This window comes from Vombatus ursinus, unplaced genomic scaffold (genome assembly GCF_900497805.2).
Source record: "Vombatus ursinus unplaced genomic scaffold, bare-nosed wombat genome assembly UNPS02001419.1, whole genome shotgun sequence".
NCBI lineage: Eukaryota > Metazoa > Chordata > Mammalia > Diprotodontia > Vombatidae > Vombatus > Vombatus ursinus.
The window spans coordinates 24793994-24818696 of record NW_020941197.1 but is presented as its reverse complement, the minus strand read 5'-3'; the positions used below and the strand labels follow the sequence as shown (position 1 = coordinate 24818696).

The 24703-nt window shown below is 35.2% G+C and overlaps 1 long non-coding RNA gene across 2 annotated transcripts in view; it reads left to right on the top strand.

Moving 5' to 3' along the window:
- Window positions 1-24703, top strand: part of LOC114045815 — a 617680-nt gene that overhangs the window by 213887 nt on the left and 379090 nt on the right. For both annotated transcript variants that reach the window (XR_003569432.1, XR_003569433.1), the window contains exon 4: window positions 3872-3947. This is a non-coding gene — a long non-coding RNA (uncharacterized LOC114045815). The remainder of the gene's footprint in view (window positions 1-3871; window positions 3948-24703) is intronic.

The following is a 24703-nucleotide window of genomic DNA, read 5'->3' as shown; positions in this document are numbered from 1 at the left end:
TTTTTCTCTGCTTTCCTTCTTAAAGTAAGGCTAAATTGGGCCTGGATGAGTTACCTGTATGGCTATGAGTGAATTGTCAAAAACTTACTCCAATTATTATATGGTACTTCTCTGGAATTCTTTATCATAAGCCTGTGTTGGATATGTTCCCTTTCTCTCCTTTCAGCTTCCTTTTGCATCTTCACTCATTAGATTGTAAGCTCCTCGAGGGCAAGAACTTCCTTTTTTGTATTTGTATTCACAGCTCTTAGCACAATACCTGGCACATAGTATTAATAAATATTTATTCACTGATTACTTGGGACAGTAACATCATTAAGAGAGCATTGGGGAGATAAATTTAAACCTACTCAATTTGGTGAGGTTTATTTGTTCTTTTGTTCATTCCTCGAAGATCAATAATAACCTAGTTTTATCTGGATCTCTCAACTTATGTACTTTATTGCTTTTTAAAAAATTTTTTTCTCTTTTTTTGTTGTAGTTTATGTACTTTAGAAACACTTTTTTTTTTCAAACCTAGTGCAGAAACTTCATTTCATCCTTAATTGTTGATTTTTTCAGGCTTGTCCATATGTGTCCTATTGGCCTAAATATTGGTTTTCTACAGTGTGCCACATTTGATGTCCCCCTGAAAAGCCTCTAAAAGCTTGTATAAGTGCAGAATGAAGCAACTTACTTGTTAAGGGGCCTCTGCCAAAAGAAGCATTCGCTGGGTCTTTGTAGTCTGCATTGATTACCAAGCTGTCTCCCAATGTATCTTTCGGTGTTGAGTCTAATCCATAAAACTTGCGTAGTTTGGGCACTGCTTAACTCAGTGAATCTTGCCAATGGTTGAGATTGATAAAAGTGATTTTGCTGCCTGTTTGAAATTTGGAAGGCTAAGAACCAACCATTATCAGTCAATTGACAAACATTTATTAAGCACCTACTGTGTGCCAGGTATCATAATAGGTGTAGATGATACAAAAACACAATCAAAATAATTCTTGCCCTCAGAGAGTTTACATCATTCCAGGGAAAACACATATACATTTACAAAAGAGATACATGGCAGTATTTTTGAACAGGAATATACTAAGTTGGGGGCAATCAGGAAAGGCCTTATGTAGAAGGTGGTGCTTCAGCTGAATTTGAAGAAATCTAAGTATTCTAGGAGATAGAGGAAAGGAAGGAACACTTTCCAGAAATTGAGGACAGCCAGTGTGGAAGAATGGCAATGAAAGATGTAATGTCATGTTTAAGAAACACTATGAAGAATTTTATCAGTCATCCTAAATCTTCTAATGTAAATGATACAGGGAAATTATTGAAGAATGTACTGCATTCACCAGTGCTTCAAATTAGGTTCCAATGCCAAAAATGTCTTGTCCATAATTTTACCCTAACCTTTCCAGAGCACTTCACTTCTCAGATGTCTAGCATTATAGCTACATAACAACTCAAGGCACTCTACTCAGCTACTTTGAGGCAGAGTTAGTGGTTTTCTCATGAAGAAGCCATTAGAGGAACTGTATGCATATGAAAGAACAACTGGCCCCACTTCCAGGCCCCATCCCTGGGCCAAAATATGTAGTCGCCAACAGCGAGTTGGCTACTGTGTTTTTTGAGTTCTGGCTCATAATAAGATCCATCTGTTTTGCTCAGTCGTTTGCCCAAGTGCTATAGTAATAGTCCTGTTATTACATTCTTATTGTGGTCCTATTTGAGGAGGTCAAATGTAAACAGACTCGGGTCCTTATTTTATTAGGTACTATGTCTACCTGGTGATGATCTGCTTCCCCAACCGCTCTCAGTTTTCCTTACGTTGGACAGTAGACATTTAGAATGAGGCTATAGTTGTGACCAAGTCCCCTTTCCCTGGGTGATAAGAGTGTGATTTTGGAGTTGTTTCTCTAAGTAAAAAGAGTAAATGTGAAGAAAAAGACTAGAGATAAATGAGAAAGAAGAAAATAATGAAATGGAAGAAGAGAAAGAGAAAGCTCATCAAGGAAAAGGAGGAGAAGGTGGGAAGCTATATCTACTATTCACAGAAGTAGTTTTATAATTTCAACTGAGTCAGCAGAACAATTCAGTAAGACCCTTGGTCAGTATATTAAAAAAAATTTCAGACAAATTGATTGATAGACTAAACCCACTTGTCCCTAGTCAAACCAGTCGTGCGTATAACTATAGCCCAAATCCTTATCCTTTCTTCTTCCTCTGCCCTATTTGGTGGGTCATATTCATTCACCATATTTAATTGGTGAGCAGAACAGTGCCAGCTGGTGATGCAAATTTATCTAGAGGTAGATAATTTTTATGCTTCTGAATCATTTATCAGGGGATTATTGTTATACCATATATTTTCTGAGCTTGAGTTATTTTTGTCAGTTTCTTTTATGAATGTTTGGTTGCCTTATAAGGAAATATGTGCACTCCCCTTCTCTCATTCAGTTGTCCCTGGTGACGCCTCTATAATTTCTGTCTTCTATACAGTGGTACATTTTTAGTTTAATTCAGGCATATGAGAAGCAGGGGGGAAAGTTGAGTTAAAGTCACTGTCAATAATTTAAATGCCCTCACACAGAAAAACACACACATACACACACACACACACACACACACACACACACACACACACACACACCCCAGAAATTTAAACCCCCATTTGTAGGGTTTGCTGTATGATTGGGGAAGGTTATAAGTTTGTTGTATGCATATAAATTATATTTAAGTATATACCACAGATAATATAATATAGAAAATGAATTCACAGTAAACATATACTTTAAAATATATTTGAAGGGAAAAAAGAAAAAAATCCATAACAAGCATGTTCTTTAATTTATTTAATTGCCTTGAACATGAATGATTTATGATCACATTCTAATATGTAGAGATAATATGTAGTATGTAAAAAAGATAAATATAACAGAGTACTGCAAAACATTTACTTCTTTTAAAAATAAAAGAGAGCTAATAAGATCATTGAAAATTTACATAGAAAAATTGCACTTCCCCCCTAAACATTGCCATGTTACTCATTTGGAACCCTAAGTAGTAATGATTTATTTAGAAATTATTATTTTCTTGTTTTTTTTTTTTCTTTGGAAAAGAGGAGAAAGATTAGAGTTAAAAACATAAATAATAGTATTGAAGTATACATTTTATATCCAGTCTTTTGATTTGAAATTTATGTTTTTTTCAATAAAAAAAGATCAATGCAGGGGATTAAAATTATTGAAACCAGGTAGTCTGATTTAGTTCTTGAATCTCTCTCTGTTCATTCTATGTCTTGGTCCTAAACAACAGTAGCTGTATATGTTAAAAGTTTCACAACATGAATAACATGATATGTGATACCCTAACCAACACTTTGCCAAGCCTACTTTGGCTCATTAAATGTGTTAGTTTAGATCTACTCTATCCATTGCCTTTGCAATGGTTTGAGTCTAAAAATTTTCCTGGTTAAAGTTTAAATAGTAATTTTACTTCAGTATGTGCTTTCTGATTTTTACAGCTCTTTCTTTTTGTCTGAAAACATTTTTAATAGTCTTCAGGATGTGAAATCTTTGCCTCCTTAAAAATGCAGCATAAGATAGATATTCTTTAAATTCAGAAGGATACACTTCCCAGCCATATCGTTATAAAGTCTTTAACACTGAGGTATATTTTGATATTCAGAATTGCCTTTTTTCTTTAGATTCTTTTCTTTTCATTACAAAACTACTCTGGGAAGAGGGTTTCTTTTTTTTTCCCCCTAAAAAAAAAAAAGCTACGCTTGACTGATAATGCATTGCTTTGGATGGTGAAACATTATGAAAGTTTAATTTTTAATTAAATCTGAAATACCAATTATAACTGAAAGAGATTTTAACTTGTTTCTTTTCAGACTGCCTGAAGTTACATTTAGAGGCTGAAATCACTGCACCTTAAAAACAAAAAAGATTGAGCTCTAGTGCATTCCTGTAAGTAAAAACTTCTTGTACCTTTCTCCTTGTTTCTGTGACCAGCAGCTAAAGGAAAAAAGCACTAGTAATAGTAACCAGACTTGGCTAACCATCTGAATATCCTTGCTTGAATTTATAAGTTTAAATTATTTCCTTTCTTTAAAAAAAAAAAAGTTTGTTGGGCTAAATTTTATTGTGTTTTTTTTTTCAATCAAACCTAAATTGTTGGTCTTTTCAGTTAGCTGATTTGAATTGCATTAGGAATGGTATATGTCTTTAGCACAGAGACATGTATTTCCTGTCATCCCATCATTGAAGATTCTTACATTTTGATAAGAAGATAATAGATGGTAGCAGATGTCTGATGACATCAAAGTAGAATCATTTTTCCTTTGTGATGTCATTAGAAATTGTTGTTATTAATGGCAAAGGAAATTGAGAGAAACAGAAAGTTCTTGATGACATCACAATAGAATTCAGCTATCTTGAGGACTTTGGGCAGAACTAAGCAAGATGCATAATTCCCTTGTGTGCGTGTGTTCCCCGTTCTGCTATGAAGCAGTCAAAATAGCACATCTTATGTCTTCCTGTGAGCTACAAGGCTGTCTCTCAGAGCCCCATTGTTCCATAAATGCATGTCAGAGTCTACCACAGTCTGGCCTACCCTTATTTAGCTGCTGTTTTGTCAATGTACTTGGAAGAACAATTAACATTTGGGATTTCAATGTCTGAATAACAGGCAGTGAATAGAACCCTAGCATATAAAAGATTCAGACGCCCAGGGTAAAAAAAAAAAAATAGAGCTTATAGCTGGTGGTGGATGGGAAGCATTTTAATTTTGCACCAAAAGGTTGTGAAATACTACAATGCAAAGTCAATCTGTTTGTTTTTTTTATTTAAGATCATAACGTACAATTTGATAATGAAATCCAGAGCTTATGACGTTCTCAAGTGGCATTTTTGTTTTTCAGTAGAAAGTGTTAAAATGTTTATAGTTACATGGCAATAGTGGTGGGGGTGATGGTGGTAATGGGAGAAATTATAGAGCTAGGGAACCTACCACAAAACCCTCTAGTCACTCTCTGCTGATTTTTTGTTGGTATGCTCCTAAAGAGTGCACAGTGGCTTTGAGAGTATCCTGTCCCTTTCTAGCAAAGAACAGCAAAGCTGATTCCATCCATTCCTTCTATTTTGACTGATTTTGTCATGCTTATGCCTTACTGGTAGATAGGACAGCTCATTGGATTGTGTGAACCTTCATATTGTGTATTGATTACATGCATTGAAGGATCTCTGAATTGATTAACCATGTCTGTTGTCTGAATTCTGGCTAATCCCAGTTTCCATGAGAAACAGAACAGGATCACCACCATCATGGCTTTTGGTTGAAGTTAAGGTAGTATACACCATTACCTTTACTCTGAGAATCAGTACCTTTGGAAGTAGAAAGTAGGTTTTGTACAACAGGGACTGAGAATGGAAAAACTGGTTGGTTAATATGGTTAATATGTGGCTAAATTTCAGGAAGAATAAGTAGGTTTGGAGAGAACTTTTCATTGGTAAATATCTTTGCATTCTCAGTCCCTCTCCACCCATGCTGACCAAGTACTCCCATAAATATTGTTTGCAATAGTCCTTGAAGCAGCTCTGACATGTAACTTGTATTTACCGAAGCTAACTTTAAATAGACGTTACCCTGTATCTCACTACACATCACGAGCCTGTCATTCAAAAGAAAACCTGTTTGATACCAGTATAGATAGTGTATTTTTAACCATCAGAGTTTGTTTGCAATGCCAGACTCAAAGGGAAGCTTCAGGGAAGTGGAGTAACCATGTGCATAGAGTGTGGCCAAGGGGAATTTGTGCAGTTTCTAACTTCAGCATAACTAGTTTTCACACAAATGAAAAGGCCACAGCATTCGTTGGAAATCAGAACAGTTTGACCTCTCCTAGGCTTTGTGTCCTTTGTTTTTATCACATATCATAGTTCCACATCTTCTACTCAATCAATCAATAAACTTTCATTGAGGCCTACTATGTGCCAGGTACTGTGCTAAGCTACTATTAGTTTGTTTCCAGTAGAGGCCTAGGAGCCACCTCTCACCTCTCCACCCTCACCACTACCACCTTTTACATTGAGAACTCCTGTTTATCCAAATTAAAATTATCATAAAACTCTGTCTTTAGGGCAAAACTGTGATTATAAGTTTTAATCTGGCACAAAAAGATCTGAGAACCTTAAAGAACTATTTCTATTTTAAACATGAGAAAACTTTATGGAAGTGATTTGTCCTAAACTGCTCTATGGCATAAAAGTAAAAGTGACTTTGGAGTCTGAGAGTTAGGTCTTTTCTAGATGTCTGATCTAAGTTACCAATCACATTGACCCCCGAATTGGTTATTTCTTTGAGGCCTGCTGAGCTCTAGGTGCTGAAACAAAAACATAGGTAAATGTTCAAATGATCACATGCAAAGGATTGTTTTTAGAATTGTGATTTCATAGATGTTCACCCCAAGCCCCATCCATCCATTACGATATTGTATATTCACTGGACCTACATATTACATGGAGGCAAATTTATTTTGTTGACTGATTACCCTTGTCAATGATGTATGAAATGGACAGAAGACCATTAGCAATTTCACTAGTTTAATTGGACTTGCAGGCATAATGAAACCAGTTACCAGAAGATAGCCAATGTGACAGAGAATTCAGGCTTCCAAAATGTGGGCATCATGCATGGTGAAAGGATGTCAGATCATTTCCATCACAGAAAACTTTTCCCGAGCTTTGAAAAAAAAGAGTTTGAAGAAGCTTTAATATTTCAAATCAAATTATTCCCCTACCAATTTTTGGGGGTTTGCCTTTAGTGACTTTTGCCATTTAGTCATATAAGTATTTTCATTAGGGAATGATGATGCTATTTTAATCTTGAAGATGTTACTTTCTTCCCAAAATTGATTTTCCATTATTTTTATACTCTTGAACAAACTTCATTCACTACATTCAGGAAGTTGGGGGTTGAGTCATTGTGGCAATAGGTGTGTGTGTGTGTACGTGTGTGTGTGTGTGAATGTATGTATGTACAGTGGTAACATACCGCTAAAGTCATAACATCTTCTCTATCTAGGGAAGATGGAGAAGTGAGCAGAAATGTGTATAATCAGAGAAGTTTCTGGTGCTATATATCAAATGAAAAAGAATCTTACATTCTGTTCCAAGGGAGCCTTTATCTGAATCGATATAGCCCTTCCCTGCCTAGATCTGGAGTAATATTACAGTTGCTTGTCGTTCAAGTCGTTTCAGTTGTGTCTGACTCTTTGTGACTCCATTTAGGGTTTTATCGGGAAAGACACTGGGGTGGTTTGCCATTTCCTTCTCCAGCTCATTTTACAGATGAGGAAACTGAGGGAAATAGAACTAAGTGACTTGCCCAGGGTCATACACAGCTAGTAAATGTCTGAAACCAGATTTGAACTTAGGTGTTCCTGACTCCAGGGCCAGCACTGTATTCACTGTGCCACCTACTGTGCAGTGTTACAGTGGGACATGAAAAACCAACAACAATAACAATAGTAAATGTACACACTGTTGTAGTATTATAGTATACAGCATCTTAGATCTAGAAATGGATGAGTCCTCAGAGGCCATCTAGTCTGGAATCCTTATTGTACAGATAAGGAAACTGAGGCTTACGGAGATTGAATGACTTGTGCCCAAGGGCACGCAGAGGCAGAATATGAACCCATGTCCTCTGAGTCTAGAGCCTGACTCTACTGTGCCAAACTGTCCCTACCATCTTGAGAGAATGGCAGCAGCCTCTTGGGTTAGTGGCAGAGACCTTTACTTTCTTGTATTTTAAAAGCTTTGTGGTAATGTGGTAATGTTGCTCTTAAAAGTCATTTCCACCTCACTTTACCATGACTGTTGGAAAGATATTGCCCTTGTAGCACCAATTTAGAACTCACCTTCGTTTTTGACTTGAAACGACAGGGTAGTAGTATTAAGTACAAGCATTGTTTACTTATATTGTTTTTTATGCAGAGGCAAGTTAAGTTCAATGTAGAAGGTTTGTGAGATCAAATTGTTTCATTTCAGTGTTAAAACTTACATTTTTGTATTTAACCATGTATACAGATTGTGTTTGAAAGTATCAGAAAGGGTTAACATTAAAGTGTGCAGCCCAAAGGACTTCTGGATTCTAGTATTTCTGAAATATTCTACCTGTTCTTAAGGTGCTTAGTATGTTACAGAAATATAAATCTCAATATTCTGGAAGCATTAGGAAAAGTTAAACTTAAGTTTGTATAAGATTTATTTTGGGAATTGATAGGAGTTTGGAAGATCTCATCAAAGTCCCGATAATTATAATAGAACAAGCATTAATTGATTTCTACATAAATATAAAGTCCCTACTTGTATTTATAGATCATAATATATGAGTACCCTTTGACACATGTATGTGTAAATACATAAGTTTTTATATGTAAATATACATATGTGTGTGTTCTCTTTTTGACTAAAGGTCAGTCAAGGTCGCAATATTGAAAAGTAAAAATAGTACATATATTCAGAACATCCATAGCTTTGTGTTAATACTTAATAAAGAAGATATTGTTTCTGAAATATATTTGAGTTGTTGTCATTTGAAGCCAGGAAGGGCCTGACTCTTTGGAACATACATTCCCTTTGCCCAAGCTAAAGTAGATCTCTGACAATCTTCCAAGAAAAGGTCAGATGAATTTTATTTCCCCTTAAGATAATAATTGTTGTAATTCCTTTGGTTGGTTAATGGATGTATTTGTATTTTAATATTTAGAACTTATTGTTTAAAATAGGGCTTGATTCTTTCTTTTTTCCCTAGAAAATTCTTTCTGTTGACTATACCATCTTCTGTAAAAAGTCTTTCCCAATTTCCTTTAATGCTAATATTTCCTCTCTATTAATTATTTCCATTTTCCTGTATATATATATCTTATTTTTAAGTTGTCATTTTCAAGTTGTCTCTCTTAACCCCCTTAGACTGTCGGCTCTTGAGAACAGGGGGTTATCTTTTGCCTGTCTTTGTCTCTCCAGTGCTTAGCACAGTACCTGGCACTGAACAGGCAGTGAGAAAATGCTTAATGACTGACAGACTGGTTGACTGTGCTGCTTTAGTCTTCTTTCCAATATTGGTATGCTTTATTATGTAAGGTGACTAGGGCCCTGGAAGCATAAAACACGTTATAAATAAATCATCATTATCATCAATCCTTATTAGTCATTAATAATTCTTTAGAAGTATTTTTGTGTTGAAAGGACTCCAGGATTGTTTTGTGGTATGGCCTGTTATATTTGAACTCCATAGATAGAGAACAGATATTTGGATTTATTAAGAGGATTACAATTAAATCAGTTTTTAAAAACTGAACATAGTATTCGAGCTTTACTACAACAGAAGTTTATTTGGAGTTGTGTCTCCAGTGAGTCAATGAGCTGAGGTTAATTCAGCCCAAGTGTATATGACAACACATGGAAACCAAGCGCCTTTTTGTTCCAATTGTCAAAGTCACTACAATTGCTACTTCAGGGCACTCAGGTTGAATAAGGACAATTATTATTAAGCCCAGAAAATTAATCTCACTAGGACTTATTTAAAATGTTAACGATAAGAAATTATTTTGTGTTTATCTATTGTCTGTTCCTATCTCCTGTTCACGTGGAATAGACAGTAGTAATTAGTTCTTTAATTTTCCTAAAGCTAAAGTAAATTGATAGATAATAATAATGACAATAATAGTAATACAACATCTATATTACACTTTAAAATTTGCAAAGCACTTTATAAATATTATTTCATTTGATCTTCACAACAATCCTCGTTTTATGGATGAAGAAACTAGGGCAGAAAGTAGTTTAGCTAACTTGCCCAGGTCAGGTGTCTAGTGTCAGTTTTAGAGACAGGATTCAAATTCAGGTCTCCCTGACTCCCAAGTTCAGTGCTTTATTCCCTGCATCCTCTAGCTCCCCCAATGAAATATATGTCAGCCAACCAGCATTATTAAATTTTTACTATGTGGCAGGCATTGTGCCAAGGACTTGTGATACATAGAAAGAGAAAGTAATTCCTGTCCTCACAGAGTTCACTTTCTCATAGGAAAGATAACATGTAAATAGCATGTACATACATGTATTTATAGTACAGAGTAGATGGAAGATTGGCAACTCGATGAAGCAGTGTATAGAACACTGGGCTTGAAATCAGGAAGACTCATCTTACTGAATTCAAATCTGGCCTCAGACACTTACTAGCTGTGTGACACTGGGCAAGTCGCTTACCCCTGTTTACTTCAGTTCCCTCATCTATAAAATGAGCCAAAGGTGGAAATGGAAAAGCACTCCAATATCTTTGCCAAGAAAACTGCAAATTGGGGTAACAGAGTTGGACACTACTGACACGATTGAACAACAACAAAAAGATACAAGGTAGAATCAGAGAAGGGAAAGGAACTAGCAAGAGGGGAGACTGGAAATGGCTCCCTCTAGATGGTAGTATTCGAACTCAGTCTTTGGAAACTTCATTTGAACTATATAGGCCTCAATTTGTTCACCTCTTAAATTAAGAGGTTAAATGACCTGTAGATCCAGATGAGTACAAATAATGAATCCTGTGAAATGGTTGTATGTATTCAAACATGCATTATTTGAAGTTATAATTATGCAAACTATGGTAATCGATTCCAGACTATTGGAAATCTGTAGTGCAAATTTAAATGTTGTGACCACTTCATGAGAATTCAGTTCATTATTTGCACAAATCAAGACCTAACTGTCGCTTATCTCTAAGAGTCTGACTAGTTCCAAAATCCTATGATTCTCTAAGTAAAAGCCACAAGGACCAAGATTTATCCCATTTCTAATCCTACTTTACTGTGTGACATTAGTAAATTATTTATCTTCTTCATGTTTTAGTTCCTTGTTTGGTAAAGTATTGTAGTTAAACAAGCCTTTGTCAGATTTTTGAAGAAAAAGAGATGATGAAGTGCTTTTAACCTTTGAAGAAAGACCCTAATAAACTACTATAATATAACATTTTGGCTGTAAACAAGCAGAAACCCTCTCCCTGTCACCCAGTCATTGATCATATAAAGTGGAAAAGGAGGATGGTCGAATTGGTTGTACCTATAAAATTTTTCACTCAGAATCACGTTTGGCCCATGCCGTGTAACTCTTTTTTTCATGTTTAATGCTACGTGCTCCACATTTCCATCATCTTAATAATCATACCCATGGATCCTACCATATAGTACAAGTAGTAACATTTGACTTTACTTAGGTCAACCTTTAAAAAGTATGTGTATGTCCAAGTTCATTAAATTTGTTTTAACTGAAGAATGATTCAGTTTTATTCTTAAATCTTTTAGTTTATAAATGACACAGCATTCAATTTCTTTTAATATTCTGTATATACTGGAGCAGTATTTGGGATTTAATTCTGTTAGACAATCAGTCAACAAGCATTTATTAAGCACTTATGTGCCAACTTGTTCTTGTCATATGGCTGGCCTGCCTCCTTTATCAAACACTTAATGATGCTTTTTACATGGTTTTGCTTGTGTCCAAGCCTTGGACATAATCCTTTAGCCAATTTATCCCTTCCTTCATCTCCAGCCCCATGCATCTTTCTGGTGTCTTTTATTAAATATGCAATTTTGATTCCTCAGAGATCATGGCATTTCATGATTTGGAGCCATATACATCACTACAAGGTTATTGATATTAAACAAATGGCTTTTGAATTGGGAAGCAGGTTGGGATCCTTGCACTAGTTGGGCAGTTTCCAAAATGTGATCCAGCCTTTTCTCCTCCTCCTGTTCAATTCTGGGCCCACTTTACTGTTCATCTATAGTACCTATCTAAGATATATCATAATCTGGACAATATGTTTTTTTCATCTGTATGTAAATTACTAGACTTATCTCTTTTGAGGGACAATGGTTCTCAATAAGGAGGCCCCGTAGTGTTCCTGGATTCAATGCAGTCAACACAATGTTTTTCATAAACAGGAGCATCTGGAGAACCATGCCATCTATAAGAAATCCATGTTCTGTTTGGACTTAATGCAGGATATCCTCCATGACACTGGCAAACACCTTTCCTGAGCATATGTTTCCTTGTTTTATGCCTCACTTAATATTGATACTCAGAGGATTGTAGAACAAAGTTGTCTCTGTGGTTGCATTCTCTCAAGGAATCCTGTATAAACAGAAGCATGAGAGATGCTTTGTTGGATGAGAGCCTTTAAAACTATATTTTGCTCTACCAAGTCAAATGCTATTTTGTAAGCAACAAACAATAAATAAAATAATTTTGTGTTCTCAGTATTTCTGTCCCCTTAAGTAAGAGTTCACCTAAAGGCTCTAACCCAGGTTTTCTTCTTTTTTCTTTTCTATACTCCATACTCTCTCCCTTGGTGATCTCATCATCTTTCATGGGTTTAATAGTTATTTCTACAATTATTCCCAGACTAAGCCAATCCAATAAGCAATTATTAATAATAAACACACCTAAATATCAAGCCCTAAACTCTTTTCAGTAGAACCAACTGCTTGTTTAACATTGCCACTTGAATGTTTCATTGTCACATCAAACTCAGTATATGCAATCCTTATGTTCAGTGGGGCCATGAAAGGTTTCAACAGGCATCCGACAGACACCATGTATCTGGTGGAACAAGTCCCCATCAAAGACACTTCGTTCAGTGAAACCACTTCCAGTGGAGACCACATGTTCTGTGGAGCAAAATTTGATGAAGATTGTATAGCCAGTAGAGCGGTGTCTAGCAAAATCTGGCAGAGAAAGTATGATATCATCACCAGGAGGAGGCATTACTGGCCCTGACGTGTCAGAAGTATGCTTCTTCTCCATTTGCAGGCTGTGGCCAAATGTGGCCAACCTACATGTTTGCCTTTCACATGTGAACCTGGCCATATGATAGATATGTACACATCCACATAGTGGTATCCATATGTAATATATCCATACATGTATACCTACACATACACATGTACAGATATGTACAGATACCTATCTGTATAATACACATATATATGTGCATATATGTGTACACATGTATATGTTCCCTATGTATGTTCATTTTCCTTGCTGATGATATGTATTGTTTGTGGGAAAATGCTCCCTGTGTTTATAAAGGAAATATTTTATTATTCCTTTTAAAATTATTTTATTTTATGAAATACCTTTGCTTTGTATTGTGTCCTTAGGCCAGCTATTAAAGTTAAAGACACTGGGGAGGGTGGGTGCTCATGAATTATGGTTTTGAGTGTAACAGATCCACAGTGTACCTTAAACCTGAGGTAGCCCTCTGGGGAACCCATATTGGAATTTTGGAATACCTCCATGGACAGAAGATGTCTGTGCTGGATATGACATAATTTTGATATCAATGGGGGATCAGTTCTCAAATTATCTGAAAGAGGAATGAATTCCAAATACTTGGAAAAAGTCAGTCACTGTTATTTACCAAAAAAGGTAACTGAGAAGGTACCACAAATTATCATCCTTTCTACAAATTTTTATGAGAATAATTTGTACATATATTGAGGACCTCCTTGATGAAAGTATGAGAAAAGAATAAACAGACTTTTGTAAATGATAATTCAATTTCATGTTGCCTCTGTAAGCTACTCAGTTGAGCAAAAGGTTCAAAGAATATAAGATGTGCTTATTGTTTGTTGACCATAAAAATACATTTGATTTAACAGAATGCCTATCAATAGTTAAATGAATGTTTGTAGACAGTCTATAAAAATGTGTGGTTCTTTGCACCTTTTGTCTCCTTTCTACTATAAAAGTACAAGCATGCGTTTGTGAAATGCAAGTATAATTTCAATTTTAATGGACAGTAAATACCATAATTAAAGTATAAGTTGTTACTTAAATAATTAGTTTTGAAATGAAACTCTAATAAGATCAGAATTAATTTGTTAATTATTCTTTGAGGTTCAGATGATGATCTTGATTCTATCCTATACTTTAGTGGTGAGAGGGATGGCTAAAAGGAAACCTACGAAGAGAGAGAGAAGAGAAAGAAAGAGAGAGAGAGATTCCTGATAGGAAATAACATCACATATTAAGAGTGCTGTGTTATTTTCCTTTGTAGTTAAAGCAATTCAACTTCTAAGAGTCATTAAGTTTTTCCTCTGTGTTCCAGAAACAGTAGTTCGAGGTCTGTGCTTTTTTTTTTTTTAACCATCCATCCAAGTCCTGAGGGAGATACTGGTGAAACAGTATTAGAAAAAGACCTGACAGGTGGGACTTTGCTTTTTGGCAAAGGCTCTGTCTTTGCAAGATGTTTCAGTGTCAGTAATATTGATAGCACCCCTAAATCAGAAAGTACTTTAACACATCTTTTGAATTGATTGGTCTCTTTGGAAGATTTTTTTTTTCAAGTCATATAACATTTTGTTAAGAATACCACTCTAGTTCAATGTTCTGTTCTCGTGGAAATTTTGACTGAGGAAACCTTTTGTAAGATGGAAGAAGCTTATCTAATCTTTTCAGGACTGATGAGAAGTAATCAAGAGCCTTGTGACTCCTCTCAGCTGCGCATTTTCAGGGAATTAGGGACAAATTTCTCAGAAATGATAATGGGAGTCACACTTTAAATTGCTGCATACTTGGCTATAAGTGTACCCCCTTCATATATTCCTAATGACAATTTGATAACACCATCCTCTGCTTCCTGACCCAGGGAAGAGTAGGGTATATGGTGCTCAAATTCTTCCAGTGGGTTAGAAAGTAATGAAGAGTCCATTTTTTCATTTAGTGCCATATTTTTACATCATAAACATTCTGAGACAAAATTTCTATAGATCCATAGGAAAATAATTTGCTGTATTAATATGAGAGGAAATTAAATTAGTGGATAGTAATTGAGTGTTAGAAGACCTGAATGTTAGTATTTGCTCCCTCACCAACTGGCAGATCTTTAAGCACAGGCAAGTTTCCAGACCATAAGCTGTCCTTTGCTTATCTTATTTATTTCCATTAATCAATATATTTGTTGGTGAAATAATATCTAGTGCTTCTGTTGTGATAGGTCTTTAGTTGGGGGTCTTGCCCTGTGACACTTCAGCTTCCCTGCATTGTAGAGTAAGAACAACACTGATAGGCAGTGTTGCCTAGAGGCTGCCCTATACCCAGGATCCTTGAGGATGGTTTGATGCAACCTATCAGGTTTGAATAGGGAACAGGAATAAAGATTTGCAAGGACTTAATCCTTGAATAAAGACTAATTCTTTACTGCACAGTGATGTCATCTGATTGACAGCATAGTATTATTAATAGCTTTATTATGATGTTCATCAGAAAGGCAGGATGGTCCAGACTTTTGGGGGTAGAATATTAGAAGACCTGGCTTACAGATGATCTATGTGAATTTTTAGACAAGATTTTAAACATCTCAGTTTCCTTATCTACAGGAGCTAGGGATGCTTTCTTCTCTCTTACTTATCTATTAAAAGGAGAAAATAAATGATGTACCCAAAGCATTTAGAGTTATTTGCAATAAAGACACTCTATAGATATAGTGTGTTACTTTTACAGTGCTAGAGATACATATAAATCACTTTTGCATCTCAAGAGAAATATGTTTCATCAGTGAAGTTAGTTATTAGAAATTAGTTTGTTTTTGAGGCGATGTGTAGAGAAGTGCTATATGGCTGCTAAGTGCTATTCAAAACATGGAAACAAAGATTGAGAAGGAATTCCACTGATACTTTAGGGTTTTTTAGATTTATTTAAAATACCTCTTTGAATTATAATATTCCCATTCAACTTTAAAGGTCATTATTTAGGACTTTTAGAAAAGAATGTTAATTACATTGATTTTACTATTTGTAGATATCCTAGAAGAGAAGGCAAATAAAAGGTGATCAACCTGACACATTTTTTTTTTAAATTCCTTTTAAACCCCTGTAGAATGCAGCTGGAAATCCATTCTTGGTCTGTTGTAGTACATGTTTGTATCTGTGTACCTACAATAGGAATACACTCAGTATGCTGCAAGCCATCCTTTGGAGCTTTTGACAATGCATAGAGGCCAGCGGCACATGACAGTCACTCATCATTTTTCCCTCAGACTCACTACATGATGGGCCCTCCTTCTTTCCCAGTCACGTATTTCTCTAATGATGTTCTTTACATTGTTTTGCTGATGTAATTCTTTGTTGGTAGTACATTGCCAGTGAAGTGGTGGCTGACAAAAGCTTTCATATAAAAGTTCTATCTTCTGTTCTTAACTGAGTGCTCTAATGACAGTTGGAATCTTTAGAGATTATGAAGTTTAAACAGTTATTACACTGAAACAGATCTAAAGTTCATTACCTTTGAGAAGGATAATAACTTACTGGTATTAGCAATAACCTATACTTCATTGTTATAAACTGCCATTCTATAAAAATATCGAGTGAGCCTGGGCCTGGGTAGGAAATTTAAGCTTGTCTAATTCACATATACTTGTGAAATTCATGTTTGCCTTATTATTTTTTATTGACAAGCAGTAATTAATAAAGTAAGCAGAGCAGTTTAACAAATATAATTACTTTACATTACTTAAAGCTATGTTCTGGGAGAGCAACATGGTGTAACAGATAAGAAGATAGCCCTAGAGTCAGGAAAACCTGAGGTCAAGTCCCATCTCCAATACATACTGATTGTGTGACCATGAGCAAGTCACTTAGTCACTTAAACCACTCTTAGAGCTCTAAATCAGTAATTCTCAAAGTGTGGTCTAGGGGTTCCCTGAGACCCTTTTAGGGGATTCATGAGATCAAAATAATTTTCATAATAATACTAGGATATTACTTGCTTTCTCACTTTTCTAACCACGTATCTTTATAATACCAGATATTCTCCATGTATTTCAACCAAATCAACATATCACAACTAATTGAATGCAGAAATAGATATAAGAATCCAAATGTCTTTTATTAAGTCATCACATCATCAATAATGTAGTCACCTACCAAATTATCTTATTCTGTGGAACTCGATGTGTTTGAGCCCAAATTTCCCAACAGTTCTGCATTATTGGATTTCTTTTCTCCTTTTTTTCTGGAAATGTTCATCTTCGTTTTTTAAGGCACAGTATTTTCTTGAGAGCAATATAAGTCTGAAGAGCTCTCTTTTACTCTACATGTGCCAGACAGGAAAGAAAGAAGCAGAACAGGGTCAAGACCTGCCAGTATTTCTTCATCTGCTTCTCCTTTTGCCACATTGGAACCTGGAGGCCAAACATAACACCATCTGTCCTTTGGTCAGTAGAACTGAGGAAATGACTCTTGAAGAAACAGAGTGGATCAATACTTATATGATCCTTTCTGTGGGGACATTATAGGCAGGTAAATAAGTAACTCATAGGAGACCTTGAGGGGAGCCTACCTCTTCAAATTACCAAATAAATTATTGTAATTAAAATTATTAATATGACACTAATTTAAGAAATAGCTAATAGTTGTTCCCTGTCTAGGGACACTAGATGAAGTCATATCTTGAGCCTTTCATTGAGATGTAAAGATATACTCACTCAGAGATATAGGCTTTTATAGGCTTAGAATATGAAATGTTGCATACACAAATATAACTTTCTGGGTAGTCAGTATGTTTGTGATTGTTTTAACTTAATTAAAAAAATTCTAACCAAATTAAGTTTAGTTTTATCCATTAAACTTATTTGATAACTGAAATAAATATCTGGGAAAATTTTGGCAATCAACCAATTCAAGAGCTTTATTTTCTTTAATTTGTAGTGTTACCTATGGGCTTAGAGTTAATGGTTATGTTTACAGTAGTATTAAATTTCATAACAAAATGAAAATATTACTTACTGTTTTTTGTGAACCTTTGAAACCTAATAGAATATTGTAAATCACCCCATAAAGTCTTTAAAACTTAAGATTTAAAACTAGGTATCAGCTGAGAAGTAAGTGTATCATAGGGACCTCGTCTCAAGTTCTGGCCTTTTTTTTTAAGTATAGTGAATCTGTCAGATTGTTATTACTTATCATTTGGCTTTTCAGCGGTCATGACATGAATTTTTTACAATCAGCTCCCTCTTTAATATTTGGTTCCGATGGTAGATACCTTATTGTCATTGGTTATAATTTACCTTGCATAAAAGATGCATGCCCACACTCACACACATCACTACAGATGTGTTTTATTTTCAAACCCAAGCTGATGATACGTATTGTTAGCTAGAACTTTTCCCTGTCTCTCATTTTAAAATTGGGGTTTTCTGTGATTAGTCCTTTATGATTCTATGTCAAAGATAATCTGTTCTTAGGTATTTTTCTTTCATAGAGATATTATATTCTATTGTGATTGTATTTTCTTAGACAATTTTAGCCTTTTCTGCTCTTTTTGAGATTAAATATTTCCCTCTGGGATTCTCTGCTCATTTAGTTTTTCAACTTTCCATAATTGTCATTCTCAAAGACATAGAAATCACAATATCTACCTTTTTATTTGTCCTAAATTCTAATAGTGTGTGCATTTATCAATGAAAAATATCTAACATAGATTAACATGTTCTATATGGAAAAAAGAACCTGCAAATTAATAAATTATGGCTCTATTTACACACATTTTTACTATGAAGGCTTATTATCTGAGAGTTTAAAATAAAACCCTAGTACTTGATTACATATTGTTGTTCAGTCATTTCAGTCATGTCTGCTCTTCATGAACCCGTTTGAGATTTTCTTGGCAAAGATACTAGAGTAGTTTTGCCATTTCTTTCTCCAGCTCATTTTTCAGATGAAGAAACTCTGGCAAACAGGGTTAAGTGACTGGCCTTAGGGTCACACAGCTAGTAAGTGTCTGAGGCCAGATTTGAACTCAGGAAGATGAGTCTTCCAGACTCCAGGCTCAGCACTCTAGTCACCATTCCACCTAGCTATCTCTTGATTATATGTGCTAACACATTAATGAGTTGATTGTATGTACTAATACATTAAGCCATTGTCTGTCCTTCTTCCCTAATATGAAATTCCAGATTCCTAAAACTCAGACTTACCTGCAGAACCTATTATTTATAACAAAAATTTGTCAATAGAAATATAAACAGAGTACAATAAGTTTTATTATTTTTATTCCTTTTCTGGTCTAATATATGTACATACAAATGTTTATACATGTTGGAAGACTTCCATATTCACTGTCACCTGCAAAGAGCTATCAGTCAGTATGATTGTATAATTTCACCAGAAATGCTGTGGAACTAGAACAGTTCTTAAATTCATCAGTTCTCGACATGGCCAAAGGTCATGTAGTTGATTATTAATCGATCAGTACTTGATTATTAATCATTTAAAAAGCATCCCATCAGTACTTACTGTGTGCCTGGCACTATGCATCCAATTTTTTTTTTTAAATGAAACAATCCCTACTCTGAAGGAGCTTACATTCTGTTTGGGTACACAGTGTGTGCATATATAAAATTATGGAGGATAAATACAAAATAAATATGAGGTATTTAAGTAAAGAGGGCCATAGAACTGTGGGAGAGTTATCAGGAAGGTTTAGCATCTGAGGTGTGTCTTAAAGGAGGTGGGGGATGATATAATGCAAAAGGTTGGAATGTATATATTCAGAAATGGGATATGGCCAGTGCAAAGGCATGGGCACAGGAGATGAAATGACTTTTGTGAGGAACAAGAAGATGGACAATTTGGCTTGACCTAATATGCAAAAGATCAAGGTGTGTAGCATCATAATCAGCTTCATCATCACCATCAAAGCTAGCATTAATGTAGTGTTTGTAGTGTTTAAGGTTTGTAAAGTACTTTAGGTATATTTTCTCATTTGGTTCTCCCAGCAACCCTGTGAGTAGGTGCTTTTATTATCCCTATTTTGCAGATGAGGAAAGTGATACTGACAGAAGTTAAGTGACTAGTTGCCCAATCAGTAACTGTATGAGGCAGGATTAGAACTCTGGTCTTCTTAAATCCAACTTTTTATCTAGTGCACTACTTAGCTGCCCCAGTATAGAAAGGCTAGATTAATTTGAAAAGAACCTAATCTCCCTCTACCATAAATACCTCCCACACTGAGTTGCCATGATGTCTGAAATTAATTACCAACACTTATTATTCCTTTGGATTGAGAAATGATGTCTCTAGAAGGCCCCTTGTAAAATATAAACATTGCATGATAGAAAAATTTTTTAAAAAATAAGCCAGTAATAGTTACTCATACTGTATGTTAGCATGAATTAATTTATTAATTTAGGAGAGTTTTATGTTATTATAATTATTTATTAATTTAGGGGAGAATTAATTTATTAATTGAGAAGATAATCAGTGCAGAACAGAGATTGCTTTGCAGGAGAGAGGAGGCATGTGAAGACAGAGTTCCTGACAGTTTTGCAATACCACATAGTATGATGATTAAATCAAACTACATCTACACTTAAATGGGATATATTACTTAATGCTCTTACTGAAAATGAATAGGCAGAGTGTAAATGTGTGGCAGTTTTGCTCTAAGCAGTGGCAATTAAGCTTCTATACCTTCCATGGGAGCTAAAATGAGCAACACACATATAGGAAGATACCCATTTTCACCGTCCCCTGTAGAAAGCTTTCAATGAACTGTACGATTCCATCAGAAATACTCTGCAGGGAGAGAGTCCATAATAAGCTCATTGGTTCTAGACCTGGTCAGAGGTCACATTGCCTAATCCTCTTCTTCTACAAATAAGGAAAATGAGTTCAAGAGGAGGGGAGTAATAACAATAATAGTAATAATAATAACAACAATAATAGCTAGCATTATATAGCACTTTAAGGTTTGTAAAACAAAAGAAACAAATATTATCACATTTTATCTTCTCAACAACCCCAGGAGGTAGGTGTTGTTATATTCAACATTTTTATAAGAAGAAACTAAGGCAAACAAAGGTTAAGTGACTTGTCCAGTGTAACATCACTAATAAATATCTGAGACTAGATTTGAACTCAAATCTTTGTGACTCCAGCCCAGTGCTTTGTCTGCTGAACCACCTAGCACCTTGCCCAAACTCACACAAGTAGCCAAAGCAGACCTAGAACCCCCTTGAAACTCAGTCCTCAATCTCACTATGTCACCCAGTTGCAATGTGAAAGCTAGCACGAAGACACTGGAATGTGAACTTCATAACTAGAAAATTTTTTCAGGCAACAATAATAATAGAGCTGCCTTTTCATAGCTTAGACATCAAATCTTATGGAATGTCGAAATAGTCAACAATGATGTTGAAATAAAGCAAAGAGGCCTTCCCTGTAGAAGGATCCAGCTTAACATTTTGTTTCCTCCCTGGCCCCCAACCCCCACCATATTTTCTCAATGAAGACTTGTTGATTTGCTTCTTGTTTCTACAACGTAGCTCCAGGGCTGTTTGAACCAAGATACCTGAGGGGCCTACAGTGTGATTTAACTTCAAGTTAGTGGAAGAAATGCAATAAAACCCAATCAATTTTAAGAAAATGAAGAAGAAAATAATCTTGAGGCCTAAAATAAATATTTTATGTTCTTTTTAGCTTTTGTATGGAAGGGGCATTTTTTTTTTTATTTTTGTTGTTGTTGTTCTCTCTCTCTTTCTGTCTCTCTTTCTCTGTCCATATACATACATACTATGAATTTCTATTGCATACAGCTTGTTTTTAAATTTTTTATTTTAAGGACTGTATATAAAAAACTTAACATATTAGTTCCAAAGTATTCATGCTTATCTATGTTGTAATAGATAGAATGCTGTAGGTAGGAGTCAGGATATAGTCAGGATGATCTGATTTCGAATCCTTCTTCAGATACTTTTGAGTTGTGTGACCTTCAGCAAGTCACTTAATCTCTGGCAACCTCAGTTTCCTCATCTGTAAAATAGGGATAACAGTAACACCTACCTTGCAGATTTGTTGAGGATTAAAAGAGATAATATGTATAGGGCTTTACAAACATTAAAATGATATATTAAAGCTATTATCGTTATATTTTTTCTTTCCACCGAACTTCCCACTGTTTTCCACTGCATTTAAAAAATATATTTTTGATTGATGATCTTTTTTTCCCTTTTTCCTCTTTATTTATTTTTAGTTTTCAACATTCATTTTTATAAGATTTTAAGTTCCAAATTTTCTCCTCATCTTGCCTCTCCCCCTCACTCCAAGACAGCTACATTCTGAACACCTTTTCTCCTAATCTGTCCTCTCTTCTATCCCCCCTTCTCTTATCTCCTTCCCCTTCTATTTTCCTGTGGGACAGGATAGAGATCTTTTCTTTTCTCCTCCTTCTACTTCTCCTTCTTTTTCTTCTTCTCCTCCTTCTTCTTCTTGAGATTACACAATCTCCTTTCTGTACCACAATTTTCCACCCCCTCCCCATAGGGAAGTGTTTCCTTGTCATAAATAGACTTAAATAAAACAAATGCATGCTTTGGCCATGTCTGAAAATATTTCTCATTTTTTACATCCATTACATCTCTATCAAAAGATGGAAAGATGTTTCATCCTTGGTTTCCTGGAATCACAATTAGTAATTGCATTATTTAGAGCTCTTTCACCTTTCAGAGTTGTTTTTCTTTGCAGTGTGTCAGTTATTGTATAAATTGTTTTGCTTGGTCTGCTCACTTTACTCTGCAATCATTTCAGGTTCATGCAGCTATTGCCAAGTTTCTCTGAAGCCTGTAAGGGAGAGACCACCATCCTTGCCATCATGAGGGAAAACTACAGACCAGCCCTCAGCTTTACTATATTCAAACCCACACAGTTTTAACATAGAATCATAAAATCACTCACTGTCAAAGCTGAAAGGAGACCTTGAAGAGCATCACTTCAAAACCTTTGTTGCTGTTGTTGTTTGGTTGGTTTTTTTTAAGGCAGTTGGGGTTAAGTGACTTGCCCAGGGTCACACAGCTAGTAAGTGTCAAGTGTTTGGTCTGAGGTCAGATTTGAACTCAGGTCTTCTTGACTTCAGGGCTGGTGTTCTATCCACTGTACCACCTAGCTGCCCCAAAACCTTTGTTTTACAAATGAGGAAATCAAAAAAAAATTGGTTTGTTGTCCATGGTCATATAACAAGTTAAGGATGACAGCCTTGGAGAAAGAACCCAAGTCTTCTTACTTCCAGTTCAGCACTCTGTCCTGCTAACTTTTCTTTCTATATTAATTTCTTATATTGTTTAATTACTTTGATAATTTGATGGATCTTTGATCTCATCAATTTGGGTGCTCTCACTATGAGTGTGGATCATAACCCATCTGTACTTTATCCCTCTGTGCAATTCTTGTCTGTATCCTTTAATAAATTATTCATAATGTAGAAGAGGGGATTTTAACCTTTATGTATCCTGGACTTCTTTAGCAGTTTAATGAAGTCGTTGAATGCCTTTTCCAAATCATATTTTTAAATGCACAAAATAAAATACATTGGTTTATAAAGGAGACCAATAATATTGAAATACAATTAATTTTTTTTCAATTTTTAAAAAATTCATGGACCCCAAGCTAAGAACCCAACTGGCAAAGATCTGTTCAATGTGTTTTGGGGCCTTCCAATATTTTTTGGATACCAGTGAAACTCCAAGACTCCTACCTTTCTCATTTTATGACCATATCATACATCTCCATGATAGAAGCCTTTTATATCACTTCTTGCATGTATTTTAGTGATTAGTAATTGTGTGGAGGTTTCCTCACCCCACTATTAGTCTTTCCATTGTCCTTTGGGTCATATGTGGATTTTTATGAGATTACAGAATTCCATGATTTCAATTATTTAGTATCATTTATTTTCCTTTTGCTTAACCAAAAGAAAAAAGAAACTATCCTTTGCAGCACAGTAAATCAGCTGGGTTATTCCTTTGTTATTATTATTAGAATTATTAATAATGTTGATGGTGATAAGATATTTACATAGTACTTTAAGATTTACACAATGGACTCACAATGGGTAAGGTAGATATTCAAAGTTGTGTTATCTTCATGTTACTGATAAGGCATCTGAGGCTCAGCTGGGTTAAGTGATTTGTTCAGATCATTTAACAGTTGAACCTCAGTCTTCTGCCTTAAGATCTTGTGATCTTTACACTGTTCTACCTTTTGGGGGCTAAAATATTTAGTTATAATGTGGAGGGAGTGGTCCATGAAGGAAGAGGCCAGCTCTGATAGTTTTCTTGTTTCTGTCATCCCCTTTCAATAGGTATAACTCATGACAGTGTACCTTTGATCTGGTATAGGTTAATGTATCTCAGTGTTTGTTTAGCACTTTTATTATTCACTTATAGCTTGTGCTTATGATAGATGATCAACAAGATAATGCAAATTAAAAAAATAGTAAACTTATTTATCCATAGCCTTGATGGAGACACTAAGACATGGAGTATTTTATGTGACTGACTGCATTAGAACTCCTTTTTTCCTTGTACTGGGACCATTTTCTTTTCAACCATACTAATGCCATTTAAATTGGTCAAGTTGCCTTTAATGATGTAACAGTGAATCAGATGCCAAATTTAAAAAAAAAAAAGAAATATAAAAGTAGAATGATAGTGAAGATGCTACAATAGGGAAATACTGTATTCCTATTCATTCCTTTCTATTCTATTCACATAAGGCATTATTTGCACAGTTTATTCAGGGTCTTACTCCACTGCTTATCCTGCAAAGCCACGATGTCTCACTAGATGAAATTTAGTGAGATAAATGCCCTATGTGTCTGATCATTTAATATTT